Source organism: Halictus rubicundus, chromosome 8 (genome assembly GCF_050948215.1).
Source record: "Halictus rubicundus isolate RS-2024b chromosome 8, iyHalRubi1_principal, whole genome shotgun sequence".
Taxonomy (NCBI): domain Eukaryota; kingdom Metazoa; phylum Arthropoda; class Insecta; order Hymenoptera; family Halictidae; genus Halictus; species Halictus rubicundus.
The window spans coordinates 17,132,146-17,154,256 of NC_135156.1; the positions used below are offsets into that span (position 1 = coordinate 17,132,146).

Here is a 22,111-nt window from a genome sequence, read left to right on the forward strand (position 1 = left end):
AAGATTCCTTTCGATTATGGCTTATACGTTCTTGTTAACGTTTGCCGAGCCGCGTGGAGCGTCGTTCGAGGAGAACAGGCTTATCGTAAAACATACCAGTGTCACCTTTCGTTTATCAACGACCTGGCTGAAGTTTAATTCGAGCCGAACGAGCAACGAGCCGACGACGCTCTTTCAGCGACCGTGACAATGCGTTCGGCGGAACAATCGATATTTCTCTTCGATCCTCGACGCGAGGGACGAACAAAAAATCACCGTGATTCTGCTAAAACGACCCGCCAATCCACAATCCACCGGCAAAATTCAATTACGAAAATAAAAGCCCGAATCAAACATAAATGCAAACACCGGACTCAAAGAAATTGGAAACTCGCACGTTCCCTTCTCGAATCGGACTGTTCCTGTTCGATCTAGGCTAATTCCAAAATTTTGGAAATCAAGTTATAAAACTTGGTGCTGGGTATAGCCTAGCAAAAATGTTTCATCGCTTTGGTTAACGAAGACCAAGCTAGAAAACGTTTCTTCCTCAAATAGAATAATTTCTGTTCGATCTAGACTAATTCAAAAATTTTGGAAACCAAGTTATAAAACTTGGCAATGGTGCTAGGTATAGTCTAGCAAATATATTTTATAGCTTTGGTTAAAGATATCCGCGAATTCTCAATCTTCGAGAAAATTAACAACGGGGAGATCAAACTAGAAAAAATTTCTTTCTCAAGTTGGACAATTTCTTTTCTCTAATCTAAACTAATTCCAAAATTTTGGAAATCAAGTTATAAAACTTGGTGCTGGATATAGCCTAGCAAAAATATTTCGTAGCTTTGATTAAAAAATCGACGAATCCTCGATCGATCTACAAGAAAATCAACTAATAAACTAGTCTCGTCTACTAAATTAGACGAGTCTATTAAATTTTAAAATCCACATTTCCCTCTCGGATCGAACTATTCCATACTAATTCCGAAACTTCGGCAGTTACAGTGCCACCCACGAAAAACATGTGTCGCTCGCGGTAAACAAAATCCGCAAACCCTCGATCGATCCACGAGAAAAACAACAACCCATCTCAGAACTGAGAAATCAAACTGAAAACCCGCACTCCTCTTTCCCGGGACAAACAAATGTCCCCTCGACCCGGACAATTTTTTAAAATCCTCCGTCCAGAGATCGGCCGTCAAAACTTATAGCTCGCAATTCTCCTGCGAGAAGCGTCTAACACGTATAAAAGAATTTAGGCGCGCCATAAAGCTTCGATCTAAATCGAAGAACTTTCCGGGGGAATTCGAAACTTTCCTACGCGAAAAACAGCGGAAAGTCTAATTCCTGGTCCCCTCGTTTCGAGGAGAGATCGCGAGGATCTCGATCCCGGTGGATGATCGTCGAGAACTCGGGAAAGTCACGACTGAAGCTTGAAGACTCGAACAACTCCAGTTGAAAAAGTCGACTCGGTTCACCGACGTGAGAGATCGTAAAGGGGCGGGGAGGGGGGGGAGGGGAGGGGGGACATGATTTTCCTAGATCCACGGTGGCGTAACAGCTGTTCCACGAAAGGTGTTCGTTCACGTGACATCTGCACCTTGATCTGGCCACCCCAGACCCGGCGTTCGGCTCTATTTACCGAGTCACCTTTTCCACGGCGGCCGCGCATCCGAAAACAAACTTTCCCGAGAGCAGACACGTGCCTCGAGCGTGGAAAATTGATTTTCCCAGGGGAACATCGATCCCTGGATCGTAACGGTGCCTCTTGCGCAAAAAGTCGAGCCTCGAACAGCTCCGAGCGCGTTTTACCTGGTTCAAATCTCCCGCCAAAACGCGTACATTAAGGGCTCCGGATAGTCACGTGACTTTTCAATCAATAATTTCCATTCAGAGCCTTCGGACACAGACTCAAGATCCATCTTGGTCTTGATCCGACGGTTCGTCATGGTTTGAAATCCATATACGTATGCAAGGGTCAAAATCTAGACAAACTGCCGCTTCAATATTGCATTGAGCAGTTTAGAAGTGGTCAATTGTGTTTCCTAAAAGTCCAATCTACGTCTGTATGGAGCCCAAATTGCTAATTTCTACCTCATCGTGCAGTAAGTTGTAATATTCGGCAGAAAATTCGAATTCTGAAGCAAGTATGACGTCACAAGATGGCTGCCGCTGAAAGATTCTCTTAATTTCCAGAGATTTAGTGTTCGTATCGAAGAAAAGGGCTCCATACAGACGTAGCAAAGACATGTACAAACACGGTGGTATGCATTTTTAATTGATTACTTACTTATTTAAGACGTAAAATGTCTAGAAACAAGGCACAGGATAACATAGCGTGACAGTCAAGGCCAAATGCCTGCCGGCCCCCTTAAGTCTGTGACTAAACTTGTCACATTTTTTCCTTTGTATTATCGGATATCATGAATTCTGACTCGCCAGAAACGTGCTTCAAGTTTTCGGCTTTATTTCGCAGGAGAATCAAGACAAAATATAGCTCGATAGAAAACTCATCCAGTGGCAGAAAAATGCTCGGATTCCACGGCACGCGCTTCGTCAATTTTTCGCCTACTTCGAACGCTTATGTTACCAAATATCTTCATAATCTCGGCAGCTGCTGACCAGCGCGCGCTAGATCGAACCTTCCTCTTTCGAACGAGCCCTTCACCAGCGACAAAATATTCTTATATAAGGACCGAAAACTTGAGGCACGTGAAACCATTTTTCGTCTATTTTTGTCGGTAACGTGGGCACTCTACCTTATCGTGAATCTACGGAGTCTTGGCTCTTAATTTTTGGCCTACTTCTAACGCTTTTGTTACCAAATATCTGCATAATCTGGGCAGCTGCAGACCAGCGCGCGCTAGATCGAACCTTCCTCTTTCGAACGAGCCCTTCACCGGCGACAAAATATTCTTATATAAGGGCGAAAACTTGAGGCACGTGAAACCTTTTTTCGTCGGTAATGTAGTCACTCTACCTTATCGCGAATCTACGAAGACCGGGCCCTTGATGAAGAATTCAAGAGTGAAAAATTGCAGGCTGAAGAGTCCAGGTGAAACCCAATCGGAAGATTCGCAGTGGGGGGACAGTGCGGCGAATGTTCGCGACGGAAATGGCCGGAAGCGGAACCAACGAAGCCCGCAGGATGTCCCGCTGGATTGGCAATCCAAGACGCGCGGAATTCGCAGGCCGTGCGTCACGCCACGCACATGCGGACACGCATGTAAGGCCTCCTCGTTCGGTGTCGCATTTCGGCGCGTGCTGCGAGCACCGCACCGGCTGGAAGCCAACGCCGATCGAAAAACTTTCTCACGTCCGTTCCGCTCGAGCATGGTCGCCGAAAAATCAGATCGCTTCCTGCCACGACTCCCTGCGACTAGACCTCCAACAGTTTCCCGTAAACGAAGGCGATCTGGATTTTGCAATATCTTTTTATTGGATATTTTAAACCTAGAACACTCTATTAATAGGCTGCACGCGTCACTTGGGTCGACGTGCTTTCGATCTACTTTTGTGAACTCGTGACGATTCATCGTTGTTTACCGAAGACTTCGAGATATGATTTTTCTTGTTCTCGGTTCGGGGCGTTTAATTAAACGCTTAATTAGTTTCCCAGGTAGACGGTTCCGAATTACTGCGATGATTAGGAGTCGTTTGGCGGCTCCGAGTCCCCCGGAGCGTGTCCCGCTCCTCCGCCATATTGAAATCCGCAATCCGAGACCGGAATAATCGGAATTACACGATAATAGTCGAAAATTCCCGGCTACGTGCTCCAGAATTACTATAATATTATCTTTGGTAATAATATTCCAAGCCTGGAGAGCACAGCTCCGTGTTTCCCGAACGGTGATTGAACTGCATTTTTCAGAAACGAACCTGTTTACCTCGGCAACCTCGAGAATCGAGTCTGAATGTTTCAATTATTCGGGAAAGAACGGGTTCCGGAATCAGTTTCACCTAAATTTATCCTTCGTCGAGCGATTAGGCTTTGCGGGTACCTCTTAATAATATTTCTGGACCGTCGCGGCAATTACAGCGACTATTCGCTGCTGCTAAAAACAATCTCTCGCCCGACATATCGAATTCCTGCATAGTTGGCGTGACTATCTAAAGTGTGGTAGATCGAAATTGTGTGGCGTGGGGTTAACAATTAGCTGAAAATGACCTGCGACGACCGAATTCGATATCTGAACAATTCAAGTGATGGTGCATTGCATCTGCGAAAAATAACCAGTCCGCCATGTTGAATCCTCGCCCGACTAATCGAACAATTTAAAATGCGCTGTGATAAATTAAAGTTCCATGGTGGAGGGCTAAAAATTACCAGAAAATTACGTATGACAACTATATTTGGTATCTGAACAACAATTAAGGCGATCGCGTATCGCGTTTGCGAAAAATGGCTAGTCCGCCATGTTGAATCCTCGCCCGACTAATCGAACAATTTTAAATGCGCTGTGATAAATTAAAATTCCATGGTGGAGGGCTAAAAATTACCAGAAAATGACGTATGACAACTATATTTGGTATCTGAACAACAATTAAGGCGATCGTGTATCGCGTTTGCGAAAAATGGCTAGTCCGCCATGTTGAATCCTCGCCCGACTAATCGAACAATTTAAAATGCGCTGTGATAAATTAAAGTTCCATGGTGGAGGGCTAAAAATTACCAGAAAATTACGTATGACAACTATATTTGGTATCTGAACAACAATTAAGGCGATCGCGTATCGCGTTTGCGAAAAATGGCTAGTCCGCCATGTTGAATCCTCGCCCGACTAATCGAACAATTTTAAATGCGCTGTGATAAATTAAAATTCCATGGTGGAGGGCTAAAAATTACCAGAAAATGACGTATGACAACTATATTTGGTATCTGAACAACAATTAAGGCGATCGTGTATCGCGTTTGCGAAAAATGGCTAGTCCGCCATGTTGAATCCTCGCCCGACTAATCGAACAATTTAAAATGCGCTGTGATAAATTAAAGTTCCATGGTGGAGGGCTAAAAATTACCAGAAAATTACGTATGACAACTATATTTGGTATCTGAACAACAATTAAGGCGATCGTGTATCGCGTTTGCGAAAAATGGCTAGTCCGCCATGTTGAATCCTCGCCCGACTAATCGAACAAATTTAAAATGCGCTGTGATAAATTAAAGTTCCATGGTGGAGGGCTAAAAATTACCTGAAAATTACGTATGACAACTATATTTGGTATCTGAACAACAATTAAGGCGATCGTGTATCGCGTTTGCGAAAAATGGCTAGTCCGCCATGTTGAATCCTCGCCCGACTAATCGAACAAATTTAAAATGCGCTGTGATAAATTAAAGTTCCATGGTGGAGGGCTAAAAATTACCAGAAAATGACGTATGACAACTATATTTAGTATCTGAACAACAATCGAAGCGATCATGTCCCGCGTTTGCGAAAAATGACTAGTCCGCCATGTTGAATCCTCGCCTGACTAATCGAACGCTCTAAACTGCGCTGTGATAAATTTAAATTCCATGTTGGGGGGTTAAAAATGACCAGAAAATATCCTATGACAACTATATTTAGTATCTGAACAACAAATAAAGCTATCGTGTATCGCGTCTGCGAAAAATAACTAGTCCGCCATGTTGAGTCCTCGCCAGACTAATCGAACGCTCTAAAATGCGCAGTAATGAATTAGAATTCTGCATGGAAGGGTTAAAAATGAGCAGAAAATGACCTATGACAACAATATTTACTGTCTAAACAACAATAAAAGCGATCGTGTATCGCATCCGCGAAAAATAGCTAGTCCGCCATGTTGAATCCTCGCCCGACTAATCGAACAAATTTAAAATGCGCTGTGATAAATTAAAGTTCCATGGTGGAGGGCTAAAAATTACCTGAAAATTACGTATGACAACTATATTTGGTATCTGAACAACAATTAAGGCGATCGTGTATCGCGTTTGCGAAAAATGGCTAGTCCGCCATGTTGAATCCTCGCCCGACTAATCGAACAAATTTAAAATGCGCTGTGATAAATTAAAGTTCCATGGTGGAGGGCTAAAAATTACCAGAAAATGACGTATGACAACTATATTTAGTATCTGAACAACAATCGAAGCGATCATGTCCCGCGTTTGCGAAAAATGACTAGTCCGCCATGTTGAATCCTCGCCTGACTAATCGAACGCTCTAAACTGCGCTGTGATAAATTTAAATTCCATGTTGGGGGGTTAAAAATGACCAGAAAATATCCTATGACAACTATATTTAGTATCTGAACAACAAATAAAGCTATCGTGTATCGCGTCTGCGAAAAATAACTAGTCCGCCATGTTGAGTCCTCGCCAGACTAATCGAACGCTCTAAAATGCGCAGTAATGAATTAGAATTCTGCATGGAAGGGTTAAAAATGAGCAGAAAATGACCTATGACAACAATATTTACTGTCTAAACAACAATAAAAGCGATCGTGTATCGCATCCGCGAAAAATAGCTAGTCCGCCATGTTGAATCCTCGCCCGACTAATCGAACAAATTTAAAATGCGCTGTGATAAATTAAAGTTCCATGGTGGAGGGCTAAAAATTACCTGAAAATTACGTATGACAACTATATTTGGTATCTGAACAACAATTAAGGCGATCGTGTATCGCGTTTGCGAAAAATGGCTAGTCCGCCATGTTGAATCCTCGCCCGACTAATCGAACAATTTTAAATGCGCTTTGATAAATTAAAGTTCAATGGTGGAGGGCTAAAAATTACCAGAAAATGACGTATGACAACTATATTTAGTATCTGAACAACAATCAAAGCGATCATGTCCCGCGTTTGCGAAAAATGACTAGTCCGCCATGTTGAATCCTCGCCTGACTAATCGAACGCTCTAAACTGCGCTGTGATAAATTTAAATTCCATGTTGGGGGGTTAAAAATGACCAGAAAATATCCTATGACAACTATATTTAGTATCTAAACAACAATTAAAGCTATCGTGTATCGCGTCTGCGAAAAATAACTAGTCCGCCATGTTGAGTCCTCGCCAGACTAATCGAACGTTCTAAAATGCGCAGTAATGAATTAGAATTCTGCATGGAAGGGTTAAAAATTAGCAGAAAATGACCTATGACAACAATATTTACTGTCTAAACAACAATAAAAGCGATCGTGTATCGCATCCGCGAAAAATAGCTAGTCCGCCATGTTGAGTCCTCGCCCGACTAATCGAACGTTCTAAAATGCGCAGTAACGAATTAGAATTCTGCATGGAAGGGTTAAAAATTAGCAGAAATTGAGTCACTGTAACCCTACTCCACGACTAAACAATTATTCAGAGTGCTCTAGGGCAGGTTTGTCGCGAAAATATTATTAAAAACGACGGAAAGCCGTGAGGCAGAGTTTTTCCACGGGGTTCCACGAGGCGGGCAGGTTTCGACGTCTTCAATTATTAATAACGGGACGGTCGTCATGCGCAGAGGGGGCATTCTATACTTGGAAAAAAAAAGAAGGAATGCTGCCTCGGAGCAGGGGAGCCAACACGTTGAAAATAATTGTCCTGTGACTACGGCCCGGAAACCGCGGCGGTCACCACGGTACACGTCCTCCTGGTCGTTCTCTCGCATAAAAGCCCGCATCGATTGCTCTTTATCGCCCGCGGCGAGGAGGATCCGAGGAAACGCGCCTCGAGGAGCGACACACGGCCACCAAGGAAACTTTTTAACGTCAAAGGGAGAACTTCTGCCGTTCGGAACACACCGATCCGTAGGAGACCAGGCCGATCCGACGAGCTCGGGATCTTTAAACCGGCCGATCAGTCATCGCGAAAAATCCTCCGTCGCTTTTCTTTCTGCGCTCTAAATAACTCCTGTTCCGCCATTTTAACGCTCGAATTTTATCCTTAGACTGGCGAGCCCGATTCCCGAACCACGGGAAAGTTTACCTCGTTGCAAATCAGAAATGAAATCAGATCTCGACAAATTCGAACTGTCGAATTCACATTTCTTCCAGCCCAGTTAGGCCCTTCTAGATCGTTCAGATCGTAAGAATGATTTTAGCCGGCACTGGTCGAGGATAATTATCTTCGTTTCGTTAACGCAATAAAATTGTCTTATCTTTCGGGGAGACGTCCGATAAGTGTATAATTCGAGCACGAGGTTCGCAAACGATTGACGGAAACGTCGTTTATCATTTTCGCCGATTATGGGCTCCGTCGTCCGAGGAAGGGGTCGGATCGCTCGAACAGGACGTAACGACAGGTATATTTATACGACGCCATGTTAATAGAAATATTAGCGTCACTCAGGAACGGACCGACGTTCGTCCGATCGGGATTAAAGCTGCGTTTCCAAATGTGGAAGCGCCACCGCTCTTGCCATTCGATGGTGACAAAGACGTGATCAAATATTCATACACCTTGGTCAAAGTTGAAACGATTATTTTTAAAAGTGCGTCCGGATTCGAGCCGCGGGAAACGAACGTCCAGAGCCCTGAGAACCCGCGGGCCGCCGCGAGCCTACATATTTTATGGGACCTTGCGAATCCGACAACTTCCCCCGACCATAAACCGGCCTCGACGCGAATTTCTGTTACCCCCCTTTCTTGGGAAAATTGTATCGATCGCTATGCCGTGACACGGGAACTCTCGCGAGCCTCCATTTTACAGGGAAAGACAAAATCAGTCGATTTTGAATAAATCAGATTTAGAATGTTGGACGCGTTTCTAGTGTTGGCAGTAATTTGCCAAGAGACTGGGGAACAGTGTGGAAATATTTCGGAATTTTTCTTTACGAAAATTCACTTTCAAAAATTGTTCCCTTCCTGCCCAGTTCCACATTCTACAGCTCTCTATATACAGGGTCATCCGTTTTTAAACGGCCGAACGTCAACCACGACCCCGAATGGAACAACTTTCACCCCTAACACTTTTTTCGATTCGAAGTTATTTCATTCAGTCTCCACGGCGTGGCCCATGTCAAAAAAACCAAGGTCATACAAAAAAGTTGACTTAATAAAAAAGATGCCCCTATTTATATTAAACCAAACAAAGGAACAAATCATCAAGATACATAATCGCAGTCCTGATATACTTAATCTTAAGTGAACGCAAAAATTGACGGGTTTTCGCAATTATCTAAAAATCAAGACCGAATCGAAAAAAGTGTTAGGGGTGAAAGTTGTTTCGTTTCGGGTCCTCTACAGCTGGTTGACGTTTGGCCGTTTAAAAACGGACGACCCTGTATACACGGAGAGGATTGAAATAGAGTTCACGCGTGAAAAATAGATCGCAAAATGAGTGAAATTTTGAACGATGACGCGAGCGGACAGTTTCGAGGATCGAGAACTCACTTCCGGGGGCCGTAACAGCTGATCGAGGGTGGGCGAGAAATTGCAAATTAAGTTGGAAGGACGAACGGTCCCCCCCCCCTTCCCCAGGACACGTGGACTCGTCCTTAAACGGAACCTCTTAGACATTGTGTCGGTTTCTCTTTGCGAAACGGCTCCGTAACGACGACAGATGATGTGGGTACCACGAGGGAACGTGACGTCACCGTCCCCGTCGCTTACACGGCTTTTTCTTTCGGGGTTCCCCTCACCCCCACCCCTATTCCTCGCGTTACGGGGCTGCGGACGACACCTTTCGCAGCTGTCACTGGCATCTGCAATCTCTTTGACACGAGCCGGACTAGGAGTGCACGTGTGTTGCCCTCGGGAGGGGGGGAATTAAATGCTCCCGGGGGCCACGTGACCGAAAAACCCCACCAATCAGCGCGCAGAACGGCCCCCAAAATGCTATTGACCCCTATACCGCGCGTTCTCGAATAGCTGTCGACTTTCAGCATTTCGAATCGTTGTAACTTCGTAGAAACGCGTCGCAGCACGATGGAATTTTGCTCAATCTGAAGCGCGAAGCCTCTACTTTTACAGCCCATTGTTCATTTTTTTTTTTTCTTTTAGTAGAAAGATTTCGAAACGGAAATGCTTCCGACGATTCTGGCGATTTTTCCCAGAAATTGTTTAAACGTTGCTCGGGGCGTTGGAGAAATTTTCTTTCTGAATGAATCGATTGCGGACTTGAAGACTGAAGTCTCCCGTTCACAATCAGATCTGAGAATTTGACGTCCGATTTTTCCTAGCCGTTTTATTCTGCTTTGAGCGAACAATTTTGATCGGGTGTTGAGAATAATCGTAGCGAATTAGAATCGTGACAAATTAGAACCGTGACAAATTAGAACCGTGATAAACTAGCGATAATTATAAGATTGTGAAACCATGCGAGCGAAGGTGTTTTCCGGGTTCTAAAATTGAAAACGGAAGTTTCCGGTGGATTTCTCGTTCGAAATTCGAAATCGGAGCAAGCGGAGAACGGAGAACAGCGTGTCCGTGCTGGTAAAAGTAAATAAGTGGACACAGCAGGGCCGGTGTCTCTGTAGCTAATGTACCTGACCCGTTCTGACGATCGATAGCGGCGCTGGTGGACGCGATTAAGCGCAAATGACAGTCAGAAGCGGGCCAGAGGCAGTCATTACTGGACGAATTTCGTCGGGCGATGGTTTCTGGGCCGCGGTGATCGGCTCCAGTCGATTTTCCGTTTTGTTTGCCCGCTGTTTTGCTCGCGCGTGACCATTGTGTCGCAAGAACCGTCGAATTTATACTTTCGTCGTATAGAGCGCGGAGGAATCTTCTACAGTGAACGTGTAAGGCGAAAAACTTGTACTTCCTCGATAATAGAATCCGATTCGTAACTTGACAAAGATATTTTCGAACCTCACACAAATACGCATGCATGTGCATCAAAACGTGAAACTGAACGATAAAAATCAACACCATTCATCCGGTTGGACAGGTTTAGATTTGTCACTACCGTTCCGCTGTTTCGTAGAATTCATTCTGACAGAATTTATGCTGCAAAATACTGACCACCAGTAATATCGTCTATATCTAAAACCAGAACTAGGGAGCCCTAAACGAGATGCATATTGCTTCATAATAATAACAGGATTGATGTACTTAGATAAGAAGAAAATATTTTCACGAATTGTGAAAGAAAAAATCCGCGTCGATTTGACGGCCACGGTAATTGCAGTGCTAGACGACAATTATCGAGTATCAGAAAAGTTGCAACCTTGAAGTGAACTTGAGAGTTTTGAAACTCGCGAACACTCGAAAAATCAGCTCACCCGCGATTTTCAAGTTTAGAGAAAAACTCACCCCTCGATTTTCCATAGAATTTCTCGTGCTACCGAATACCGAGACTCCCCTTCTCGAGAACATCGTCTGTCATTAAACAACGAACTCGCGTCCCCCGGTTGCCCACAGTTTTCAATCTCAAACAGACCCTCGAACTCGCCTCGTGAGTATCACGTGTATCGGGAATAAAAATCAATCGAGCGCAATCTAAATATGTCCGGAGATCGGGAGGCGTACCGTAAAGGATCGGACGGATGATTATTCTGGGCCAGTGTTTTCGCGATCGCGGTAACAAAGGGCAGAAGAGGAACCCGTTTTTCGTTTGTTAACACTAGAACCACCGAGTAATAAATACGACTGATGTATATTGCTTCGTAACAACGACAAGACTACATCTAGTCGAACCTCGTACCATTTTTATTCTAACGTGTGCTCCAATAGAGAAGTTCAGTCAAAAATTTCTGATGGAAACATTTTTATCGTTTCAGTAATCGTGAAAGAAACAATTAGGAACCGGTCATTTTGACTGGTTCGGTGGTTCTAGTGCTAATTCACCTCGGTCCTCGAGCACCGTTCCTCTCCGCTTCCGGTGGCCGTTGGCTTGAAAGAAACGCAGCGATCGGCTTTTCGAGATCGAACCCTGTCTTCGCGTGGCATAATAGGGGGATGAAAATTTTATGGAATTAGTGTTTACGCAATGGGAGCTCCCCTCCCTCTCTCTATCTCTCTCTCTCTCGAGAGAGAGAGAGAGACTCCCTGAGCATTCTTCCACGATTCTAAAGCCGCATTCATCCTCTGCAATTTTTCCCGCTCGGTTTATTCGCGGATCGCGGAAACGTCATCGATGACCTCGTTGCCGCTCGACGCGTAACCTTGAGGCGACGGTACGGCACGATAAAAGTTAATTAAACGAAGACGTTCTCCAACGAAAAACACCGCTCACGCGTGTAATTAATAGACTGCGGATTTTATGACGAAAACCAATTGGTCAAACAGAAAATGACAAAGGCATTAGAAGAACTGAGTTCGCATACTATTCTCTACTATTGAAATCGGGAGTAATTTCTAAACTGAAATATTAGGGGTAACCATAAGTAATCAATTGTTTGCAAAGAATTTGTTTTGCCTTTAGTTCTGTACCGAACGTTGAACAGGCAACACGTATTCTCTTACAGTTTTCGGTAAAACAGCCTCTGTACAAAATATTCTACAAAGTATAATTTTTTCTACAATAACAAAATGGCGTTCGTACCTACCGAGGATCGTATTCGTCCTTGCATACTTTTTCATTTTCATGCGGGATTTAATGCAACGGTGACGACAAAGAAAATTTTCGATGTTTATGGAGATGTATCGAAGGTCAACGAGTGTCAACGTTGGTGCAGAAGGTTTGCTGCTGGTGATTATGATCTCTCTGACAGGCCTCGGACGACCAGTTCAATTTGATAATGACGCCCTAAAATCTCTGGTGGAAGCTGATCCAAAATTAAGTATACAAGAATTATCGAAAAGCCTTGGGTCCGCATGGTCGACTATACAAAGGCACCTACACGAAATGGGAAAGGCATACAGGCAAGGAATATGGGCACCGCATCAATGATCCGAGACCAACGAGAATATTCGTCGATCAATTTGCACTTGATTGCTATCCAGATTTCGTAGAGATCCATTTCTTAGCAGAATCGTTACCGGAGATGAAAAATGGATTCTTTACGATAACATAAAGCGTTCCAAGCAATGGCTTTCTGCAAATCAAACCGCGATATCAACCCCTAAACCTAGCTTATCACTTCGAAAGGTGTTACTGTGCATTTGGTGGGACTGTCGTGGCATAATTCGCTTTGAGTTGTTGAAACCTGGAGAAACAGTTACCGCTGAGTTGTATTGTCAGCAATTACAACGGCTGTATTCAGAACTATTGAAAAAGAGGGCATCTTTAGTCCACGGAAAAGGTGCAATACTGCAAATTGACAATGCCCGGCCCCGTACAGCGAAAGTCACTCAGGAAAAAATCAAAGAATTGCAATGGGAAGTTTGACCGCACCCCCTGTACTCACCGGATATTGCTCCCTCTGATCTTTTCAGATCTCTGGAGCATTATTTGAGAAATAAAACATTCTGTAGAAGATGCAAGGAGGCACCCCGAGTCATATTTTGCTCGACGAACCCTGGATTTCTATAAGAGGGGGCAAATTGAAAATTGGCTGGAAAGGAGGCAAACTGTCCTTGACAATGATGGAGATTATTAAAAACCTGAATTTACTACGAAGTTTGTTTTAGATTTCAAAATAATTGATTACTTATGGGTCCCCCTCTAGCCTACCCAAGGGTCTTCTTTTCAAAATGTTTTCTTACTAACGTTCTCGTTATACGCACACTCTGCATTACTCTCTAATACATATTACGTTCTAATAAATCCCGCAATTGATTTCCTAAGACAACAAAAATTCTAAACTCACCCTAATCCCTAAACTGCCCGGTATGAATAAAACAGAGACCGAAACGGTATAAAACGGAGACTAAACCGGAGAAGAAAAAAACTCCCAAAAGCCAAAAGCACGCGTCCCTCGCCTCCGCAATCGTCACGAACGGGCCCCCGGAAAGCGGCACGGCCGTTTCCCTAAGCAGACGTTCAAACAGATGAGCAATTAAGCCCCGGAAAGTTGCCGGGATCGCCTCTGTGCACGGGTTCCCCCCCCGTGTTAATCGATGCTCGATCAAAGTTCGCCGCGGTAGCGGACCGTTTGCACGGAATGATTAGGCGCTGCATCATTCATCGTCGACCGGTCGGCTGGTTCTGGTGTTCGCGGGCCCGAGCCGAACAGGATTTTCCCGGGGTTTGTTTCACCGTTTCGTAAAAAATGCAGCACACAGGCCGAGAAGCGTGCGGCGAGGCTCCTTCGGGCCACGATCGATGCGACTGTTACTACACCGTGTGTCCATTATCGTGAGCGTACAACGGGCTCAAGATACAGCCGGCGGAATTAGCACCGTTTTCCCATCGATCCCCCAGCCTTTGAATCATTTACGAGCCGACCTGTGCGACGGCCGAGCGCATTCTTAGGCGCGCAAAGACGGCGAAACTGCGCGGAAAAATCACTCCGACTCGCGCCGCGTTCCCAAAAATCGATGCCTCATGATCGACGAAAGAACTACCAACGTTCGAAAGCAGGGTTCCAGGGTTCGTTAAAAAATTTTCAAAGCAACATCCTCGAAAAGTTCCATGAAAACCAAGGTATAATTGATGTAAGAAAATAACTAAAGTCAAAATTGATCAGATAGTTTCCTCGAGGTTCTGTCGAATTTTATATTCTAGGATTTTTTGAAAATTTTGCAGAAGTCACGATTGTCTAGCGATGAGAGTTGGATGAATCGAAAGAAGGGTTCCAGGGTTCGTTAAAAATTCTTCAAAGCTACATCCCCCAAAAAATTTCCATGAAAACCAAGGTATAATTGATCTAAGAAAATAACTAAAGTCAAAATTGATCAGATAGTTCCTCGAGGTTCTGTCGAATTTTATACTCTAGGATTTTTTGAAAATTTCGCAGAAGCCACGATTGTCTAGCGATGAGAATTGGATGAATCGAAAGAAGGGTTCCAGGGTTCGTTAAAAATTCTTCAAAGCTACATCCCCCAAAAAATTTCCATGAAAACCAAGGTATAATTGATCTAAGAAAATAACTAAAGTTAAAATTGATCAGATAGTTTCCTCGAGGTTCTGTCGAATTTTATACTCTAGGATTTTTTGAAAATTTCGCAGAAGTCACGATTGTCTAGCGATGAGAGTTGGATGAATCGAAAGAAGGGTTCCAGGGTTCGTTAAAAATTCTTCAAAGCTACATCCCCCAAAAAATTTCCATGAAAACCAAGGTATAATTGATCTAAGAAAATAACTAAAGTTAAAATTGATCAGATAGTTTCCTCGAGGTTCTGTCGAATTTTATACTCTAGGATTTTTTGAAAATTTCGCAGAAGTCACGATTGTCTAGCGATGAGAGTTGGATGAATCGAAAGAAGGGTTCCAGGGTTCGTTAAAAATTCTTCAAAGCTACATCCCCCAAAAAATTTCCATGAAAACCAAGGTATAATTGATCTAAGAAAATAACTAAAGTCAAAATTGATCAGATAGTTCCTCGAGGTTCTGTCGAATTTTATATTCTAGGATTTTTTGAAAATTTTGCAGAAGCCACACAATTGTCTAGCGATGAGAATTGGATTTTGGCAGCGGATCGGAGTGGATGACAGGGCGGGCGTCGGATGATTTTCGTGCCGAAATCATCGAAGACTGGAAGCGAAGCGATTCCCGGAGGGACACCTGTGCTCGCCGCTCTCGAACGTGTTTTAATGAGACGACGCTTTCAGACGGAGCGAGAAAGAAACGTGGGAAACAATAGCGGGGACTCTAATCTGAAGGGCACTGGATCGAACCCTTCTCCTACAGCATTGTCTGCCTCGAACCCTTTCGCCGCTGCCACCTTTTCTTCGGTCTCCCTCGGCCTTTCGACCCTCGCGAACCTCCGCGGAGGAACAGGGACAAGAAAACCAGAGCGAGAAAATAACACACAGAGAGAGAGAGAGAGAGAGAGAGAGAGAGAGAGAGAGAGACATGCTAGCTACAGAATAGTTACTGGCCCTCCTCGACATTATCTTTACGCCTTTGCCGGCGTACAAAAGGAACGACGGAAGCCGACAGGGTTTCAGAAAAGACTCCGGCCAGAGAGAAATGTTTGTCCGGCCCGAAACGCGAGTTTGCTTTTCTTATTTCGAACCTCTCCCCCCCCTCTCTCTCTCTCTCTCTCTCTCCCCCCGTCGACGAGCCATCTTGCATGCGATCTGGCCTGACCTTCTTCGCACGACGTGGTACATCCGAATGGAAGTCACTGGGCTACTTCGGGAGGATTCATTAATATTCGCCGACCCGCGAGACCGCCATTTACCCGACACTCCGGCTACTCGGAATCGGCAGCTCGACTTTTTTTCCAACATTCATTTCACTTTCCTGGCTCTCCGCGAATCCCTGTGAAGATCGATGCCGCGATCCCGTTTCGTTAGATCGCCCACCGAAACACGTGTTCACCAACTGACACAAGAAGATCACTGTATTTCTCAGACTTGATTTCGCTTATTAAACTCAGATCACGGAGTAAACAGTAGTAGAAGGGGTTAGAAATAAATGTGCAATTCAATGAATAAACCACATTTTGTGCCAACCCCTTCTACTACTATTTATTCCGTGATTATAACGATTAGAGGCTCTTCATCGTTCAGGATTTCTCAGAAAATGAAGATTGTTTATATTTATCGTGTGCTCATGTTTTCCGCGGAGGATATACATCAACTACAACAAAATAGAATTTTATTTCGGTTTCAAGGAAATTAATACATGTTTATTAGATTTTATATTAGTTAGAGTTTATTTTTCAGACTCGATATTGTAACATTGCGATAGAGAAGAGTTGCACAAAATCAGAACAGTTTAGTTAATGTTACGAGGCTGTAGAATAGAGGATTTGTTGCAGCAATTATTTTCGTAACCTTCTCACACCTTCCAGATCGCAACAAAATTTTATTTGCCCAGTAGATCGCAACGAAAATTGATTTTCAGGATGGGGGGGACTCAAATTTCAACTTCAACGAATATTAAAAAATCGTATGAGCACGAATCCATGCGCAAAGTCCGCAGTCTAATGATAAATACAGAAGTAACAGACTCATTCAATATAAAAAAATCATGTGTGCAATAAATAATATAAAACCGACAGTCTAACGATGACATTCTAATGATGAATTCACAACACCGAAACAAAGAGAACGTTGGTTACCAAAAAATGATTTTCCCGGGCAGAAGGGTGCAGAAAATTATTTGCAACAGCTTTATGAGTTAACCCTTTGCACTCGAGTGGTGACTCTGAAGCACCACTAGAAATTGTTGTGGCATCATTTCTTAATATTATATTATTAAGCCGTAAGGAATATATAATATTATATATTATAATATTCTTAATATTATATGTGGAAATCGGATCAGTTTCGTGTATGAATAAAATGAAAATATTCTAAGACGGAAGAGAAAAATTTAGTTTCAGAATGAAAATAGCGCCGAGTGCAAAGGGTTAATATTGACAATATGAAGACTCGTTTATGGGGAATGCAGGCGTTGGAAAGTGTTTCCAGGGTTGCCAGTTAAACGCACGACGCCTCGCAAGGGGATTAGAGTCGAGATTCGAGAACGGGAGTTACACTGAAGAACGAGGTTTCCTAGACAATACGACGGCAAGGAAGAATGGAAAAAGTGGATTTACAAGTTCGCGCAACGGTTCGAAGTCCGTTGTTCAGAAATTAAGGTCCCCTGAATGGCCTGGGGAGACCGTGGGTTGCCCTAGTTCGCGAATAACTGATGTTAACCCCCCGGCCCAACGGTGATCTAAACCCCTGCTGTAGACACGAGGATCATTTAGTATCCAAAACATCGTACCACTCATGAACACTATATCACCGGAATGTTCTGCAGATAACTCGCGACGTCGTTACGGTGTCTTCCGGCCTAAATACGAACACATTTCAGGAACTTTCTACGGGGAATCGTCGAACACAAAAACGGCAAGATGACGACACCTTCCGATCGAACCTGTTCATGTTCGCTACCACCATCTTGTCTCGCCGGATATCTCTGATACAGTGATTTCTTTATATATGTCGCCAAGGCTTGGGTGATAAACGTCGCGGAATTATCCCCACTGCGCGGAGCGTACCCTTGTGCGTGGCCTCGGACGCCGAGGAGTGAAAACATAACTGGGGTATGCCTCCTGGACGATACATGACCCTGGCAGGACCCCTCTTGTTGACATATATCGAGAATTATATCGAAATACCAAAATTATTCGATAAAGACGAGTCTCGGAGTTTGTAAGTATTATGCTGCGCTCTACAATTTTTAGTAGCAAAGTGCGTGAAATTAACTATAGTATGGCAGGACCCGTCTCGTTGACATATATCGAGAATTATATCGAAATACGAAATATCAAAATTATTCGATAAAGACGAGTCTCGGGGTTTGTAAGTATTATGCTGCGTTCTACAATTTTGAGTAGCAAAGTGCGTGAAATTAAGTATAGTGTATGGCAGGACCCGTCTCGTTGACATATATCGAGAATTATATCGAAATACGAAATGTCAAAATTATTCGATATAGTCTAGTCTCGGGGTTTTAAATATTATGCTGCGCTCTACAATTTTAAGTAGCAAAGTGCGTGAAATTAACTATAGTATGGCAGGACCCGTCTCGTTGACATATATCGAGAATTATATCGAAATACGAAATGTCAAAATTATTCGATATAGTCTAGTCTCGGGGTTTTAAATATTATGCTGCGCTCTACAATTTTAAGTAGCAAAGTGCGTGGAATTAACTATAGTATGGCAGGACCCGTCTCGTTGACATATATCGAGAATTATATCGAAATACGAAATATCAAAATTATTCGATAAAGACGAGTCTCGGAGTTTGTAAATATTATGCTGCGCTCTACAATTTTGAGTAGCAAAGTGCGTGAAATTAACTGTAGTATGGCAGGACCCGTCTCGTCGACATATATCGAGAATTATATCGAAATACGAAATGTCAAAATTATTCGATATAGTCTAGTCTCGGGGTTTTAAATATTATGCTGCGCTCTACAATTTTAAGTAGCAAAGTGCGTGAAATTAACTGTAGTATGGCAGGACCCGTCTCGTTGACATATATCGAGAATTACATCGAAATACGAAATATCAAAATTATTCGATGAAGACGAGTCTCGGGGTTTGTAAATATTATGCTGCGCTCTACAATTTTGAGTAGCAAAGTGCGTGAAATTAACTATAGTATGGCAGGACCCGTCTCGTTGACATATATCGAGAATTATATCGAAATACGAAATATCAAAATTATTCGATGAAGACGAGTCTCGGGATCTGCAAATATTATGCTGCGCTCTACAATTTTAAGTAGCAAAGTGTGTGAAATTAACTATACTATCTTCGAGTAAACTGTGAGGGTGCGAGCGTTACAAGTGTGCGATAGCGAACGTGTTAACAGTAAACCCACCGCGGTGAAAATGGCCAGTTTTACATTTCGCAATTATTGAAACAGTAGAAATTCATTTATGGAAAATAGTATGATAAATTTCCTTGTCAAAATTACAATCTCAATAAATTTAGGGTGTTCGTCATTTTTATAAGGCATAATGCTTGGTAGGTTTAGTGTTCGGAACGAAGGCTGAACGTTAGGTCACAGTTGATGACTTCCGGTAAGAGGGGAACCACGAAACCTGAAATACCGTAGAGAACGGTCGCGGATAAAATTCGGCAGAGAGCTCGAAGTGTCAGCGAGTCTACGAGACGTAGACCAGGCGACGTAGACGCGGGGGAGGCATCGGTAGGCCAACTTCCGGTTGGTCCAGGTCGTATCTCCTCGGATCGTCCGAACGGAAGGACTAAGAGGGTCGGTGGACGTCGGCCCGTGGCATTCGGGCGCGAATTCGGTCTCGGGCCGGCTAGATAACATGTTCGGGGTACGGACAGGGCAGAAATCCTTGGTGTCAGGAGAGGGGTGGGGGAGAGAGAGAGAGGGAGAGAGAGAGAGAGAGGCACACGACAGCGTGGCGGCGGCATGGCGATCATGGCGTCTCGGCGAGGTCGCGGCTGCGCGGTCCGCCTAACGCCGCGTGACCACGATCAATAACTGTACGCGGTGTTGTGCCGGGGCAAAGGATGTTGAATTCGAAAAGTGTTATTCCGCGCGTCTATCTCTGAATGATATGGAAGGGAACGCCTCTCCACGTGGGTGCCACGTGTGCGCTTCCGCCCGCGACTCTCACGCGCGTGCACGCGCCCCGTCCGATTTCGTCGGCCCCAAAACAGAGAGAGAGAGAGCCGGGAACCCGCTCCTTTCGAACCTTTTCCTTCCATCGGGCTCCCAGCTCGTCCTCCACCATCGACCTGCCACACGTCGATCCTACCTGTCCTTGGATCGAGCACGGTCTTTCGAAATCTACTCGAGAGACTCGCTCGGAGATTCCCAAAAAGCTCCTCGGACATCTTCTTTTTAGTAGTGCAGACTCGGAATGAAAGAAACAGAACACATCGGAGCTAGATTGTCAATCGAGGTTCTATCCGTCGATCAGATCGTCGGAAGATTTAGAAATGCTTTCCCGATCGTTCTACTCGACCGATCACTCAGAAATCTAATTTTTAGGGGTTGTTCAGATTAAAGAGAGAAACTGTGGTCTACGCATTGATCACATCGGAGCTAGATTGTCAATTGAAGATTTCGAAATACTTTTCCCATCGTTCTACTCGACAGATCGCTCAGAAATCACCCAGCAAGCTTCTACTATATTTTCTTTTTAGGGGTAGTTTAGATTCAGCGTTGAATACATTGGAGCTAGATTGTCAATTGAGGGTTTATCGATCAGATCGCCGGAAGATTTAGAAATACTTTTCCCATCGTTCTGCACGAGAAATCATTCAGAAATCCCCCAAGAAGCTTGCAAGATATTTTATTTTTAGGGGTAGTTCAGACTCGGGGAGAAATTATGCTCTACACGTTGATCACATCGGAGCTAGATTGTCAATTGAAGATTTAGAAATACTTTTCCCATCGTTCTACTCGACAGATCGCTCAGAAATCCCCCAGCAAGCTTCTACTATATTTTCTTTTTAGGGGTAGTTTAGATTCAGCGTTGAATACATTGGAGCTAGATTGTCAATTGAGGGTTTATCGATCAGATCGCCGGAAGATTTAGAAATACTTTTCCCATCGTTCTGCACAAGAAATCATTCAGAAATCCCCCAAGAAGCTTGCAAGATATTTTATTTTTAGGGGTAGTTCAGACTCGGGGAGAAATTATGCTCTACACGTTGATCACATCGGAGCTAGATTGTCAATTGAAGATTTAGAAATACTTTTCCCATCGTTCTACTCGACAGATCGCTCAGAAATCCCCCAGCAAGCTTCTACTATATTTTCTTTTTAGGGGTAGTTTAGATTCAGCGTTGAATACATTGGAGCTAGATTGTCAATTGAGGGTTTATTGATCAGATCGCCGGAAGATTTAGAAATGCTTTTCCCATCGTTCTACTCGACAGATCACTCAGAAATCCCCCAGGAAGCTTGCAAGATATTTTCTTTTTAGGGGTAGTTCAGACTCAGGGAGAAAATATGCTCTACGCATTGATCACATCGGAGCTAGATTATCAATTGAGGATTTATCGATCAGATCGTCGGAAGATTTAGAAATGCTTGTCCCATCGTTCTACTCGACAGATCACTCAGAAATCACCCAGGAAGCTTGCAAGATATTTTATTTTTAGGGGTAGTTCAGACTCAGGGAGAAACTATGCTCAACGCGTTGAACACATCGGAGAGCTAGATTGTCAATCGAGGGTTTATCGATCAGATAGTCGGAAGATTTAGAAATGCTTTTCCCATCGTTCTACACGATAGATCACTCAGAGATCCCCAAGAGACTTCTCTCGGGGCTCCTCTTTCAGGGGTAGTTCGGAAATATAGACAGACTATATTCTATGTTGCTACGTCGTTAAGCAATGATCTAGCCGTCGATCGGAGCGTTCAGAGATCGAGGAATGCTCTTGTGATCAGTTTACTAGAAAGACATGTCAGAGAGACTTCTCATAGATCCTGTTTTAAGAATAGTGTGCAGACTTGGGAAGACTATGCTCTACACAGGTTTCTTACGTTGCTAGAGGACCTGTCCGTAAACCTGTCCTTGGATCGAGGACGATTTTTCCTATCATTCTACTCGAGAGATCACTGGGAGATCCCCAAGATCTCTCTCGGGGATTCTCTTTCAGGGGTGGTTAAAAAATGGAGCAGATTATAGTCTGCACACGGTTGCTGCGTCGCCAACGAAGGATCTATCCGTCGATCAGATCGTCGGAAGATCGAGGAGTACTCTTC

At 43.9% G+C, this 22,111-nt stretch overlaps 1 protein-coding gene across 4 annotated transcripts in view; it reads right to left on the bottom strand.

Annotated features, from left to right (window-relative positions):
• LOC143356739 (uncharacterized) overlaps nt 1-22,111 on the bottom strand; it is a 131,992-nt gene that overhangs the window by 106,612 nt on the left and 3,269 nt on the right. The window lies entirely within an intron of this gene.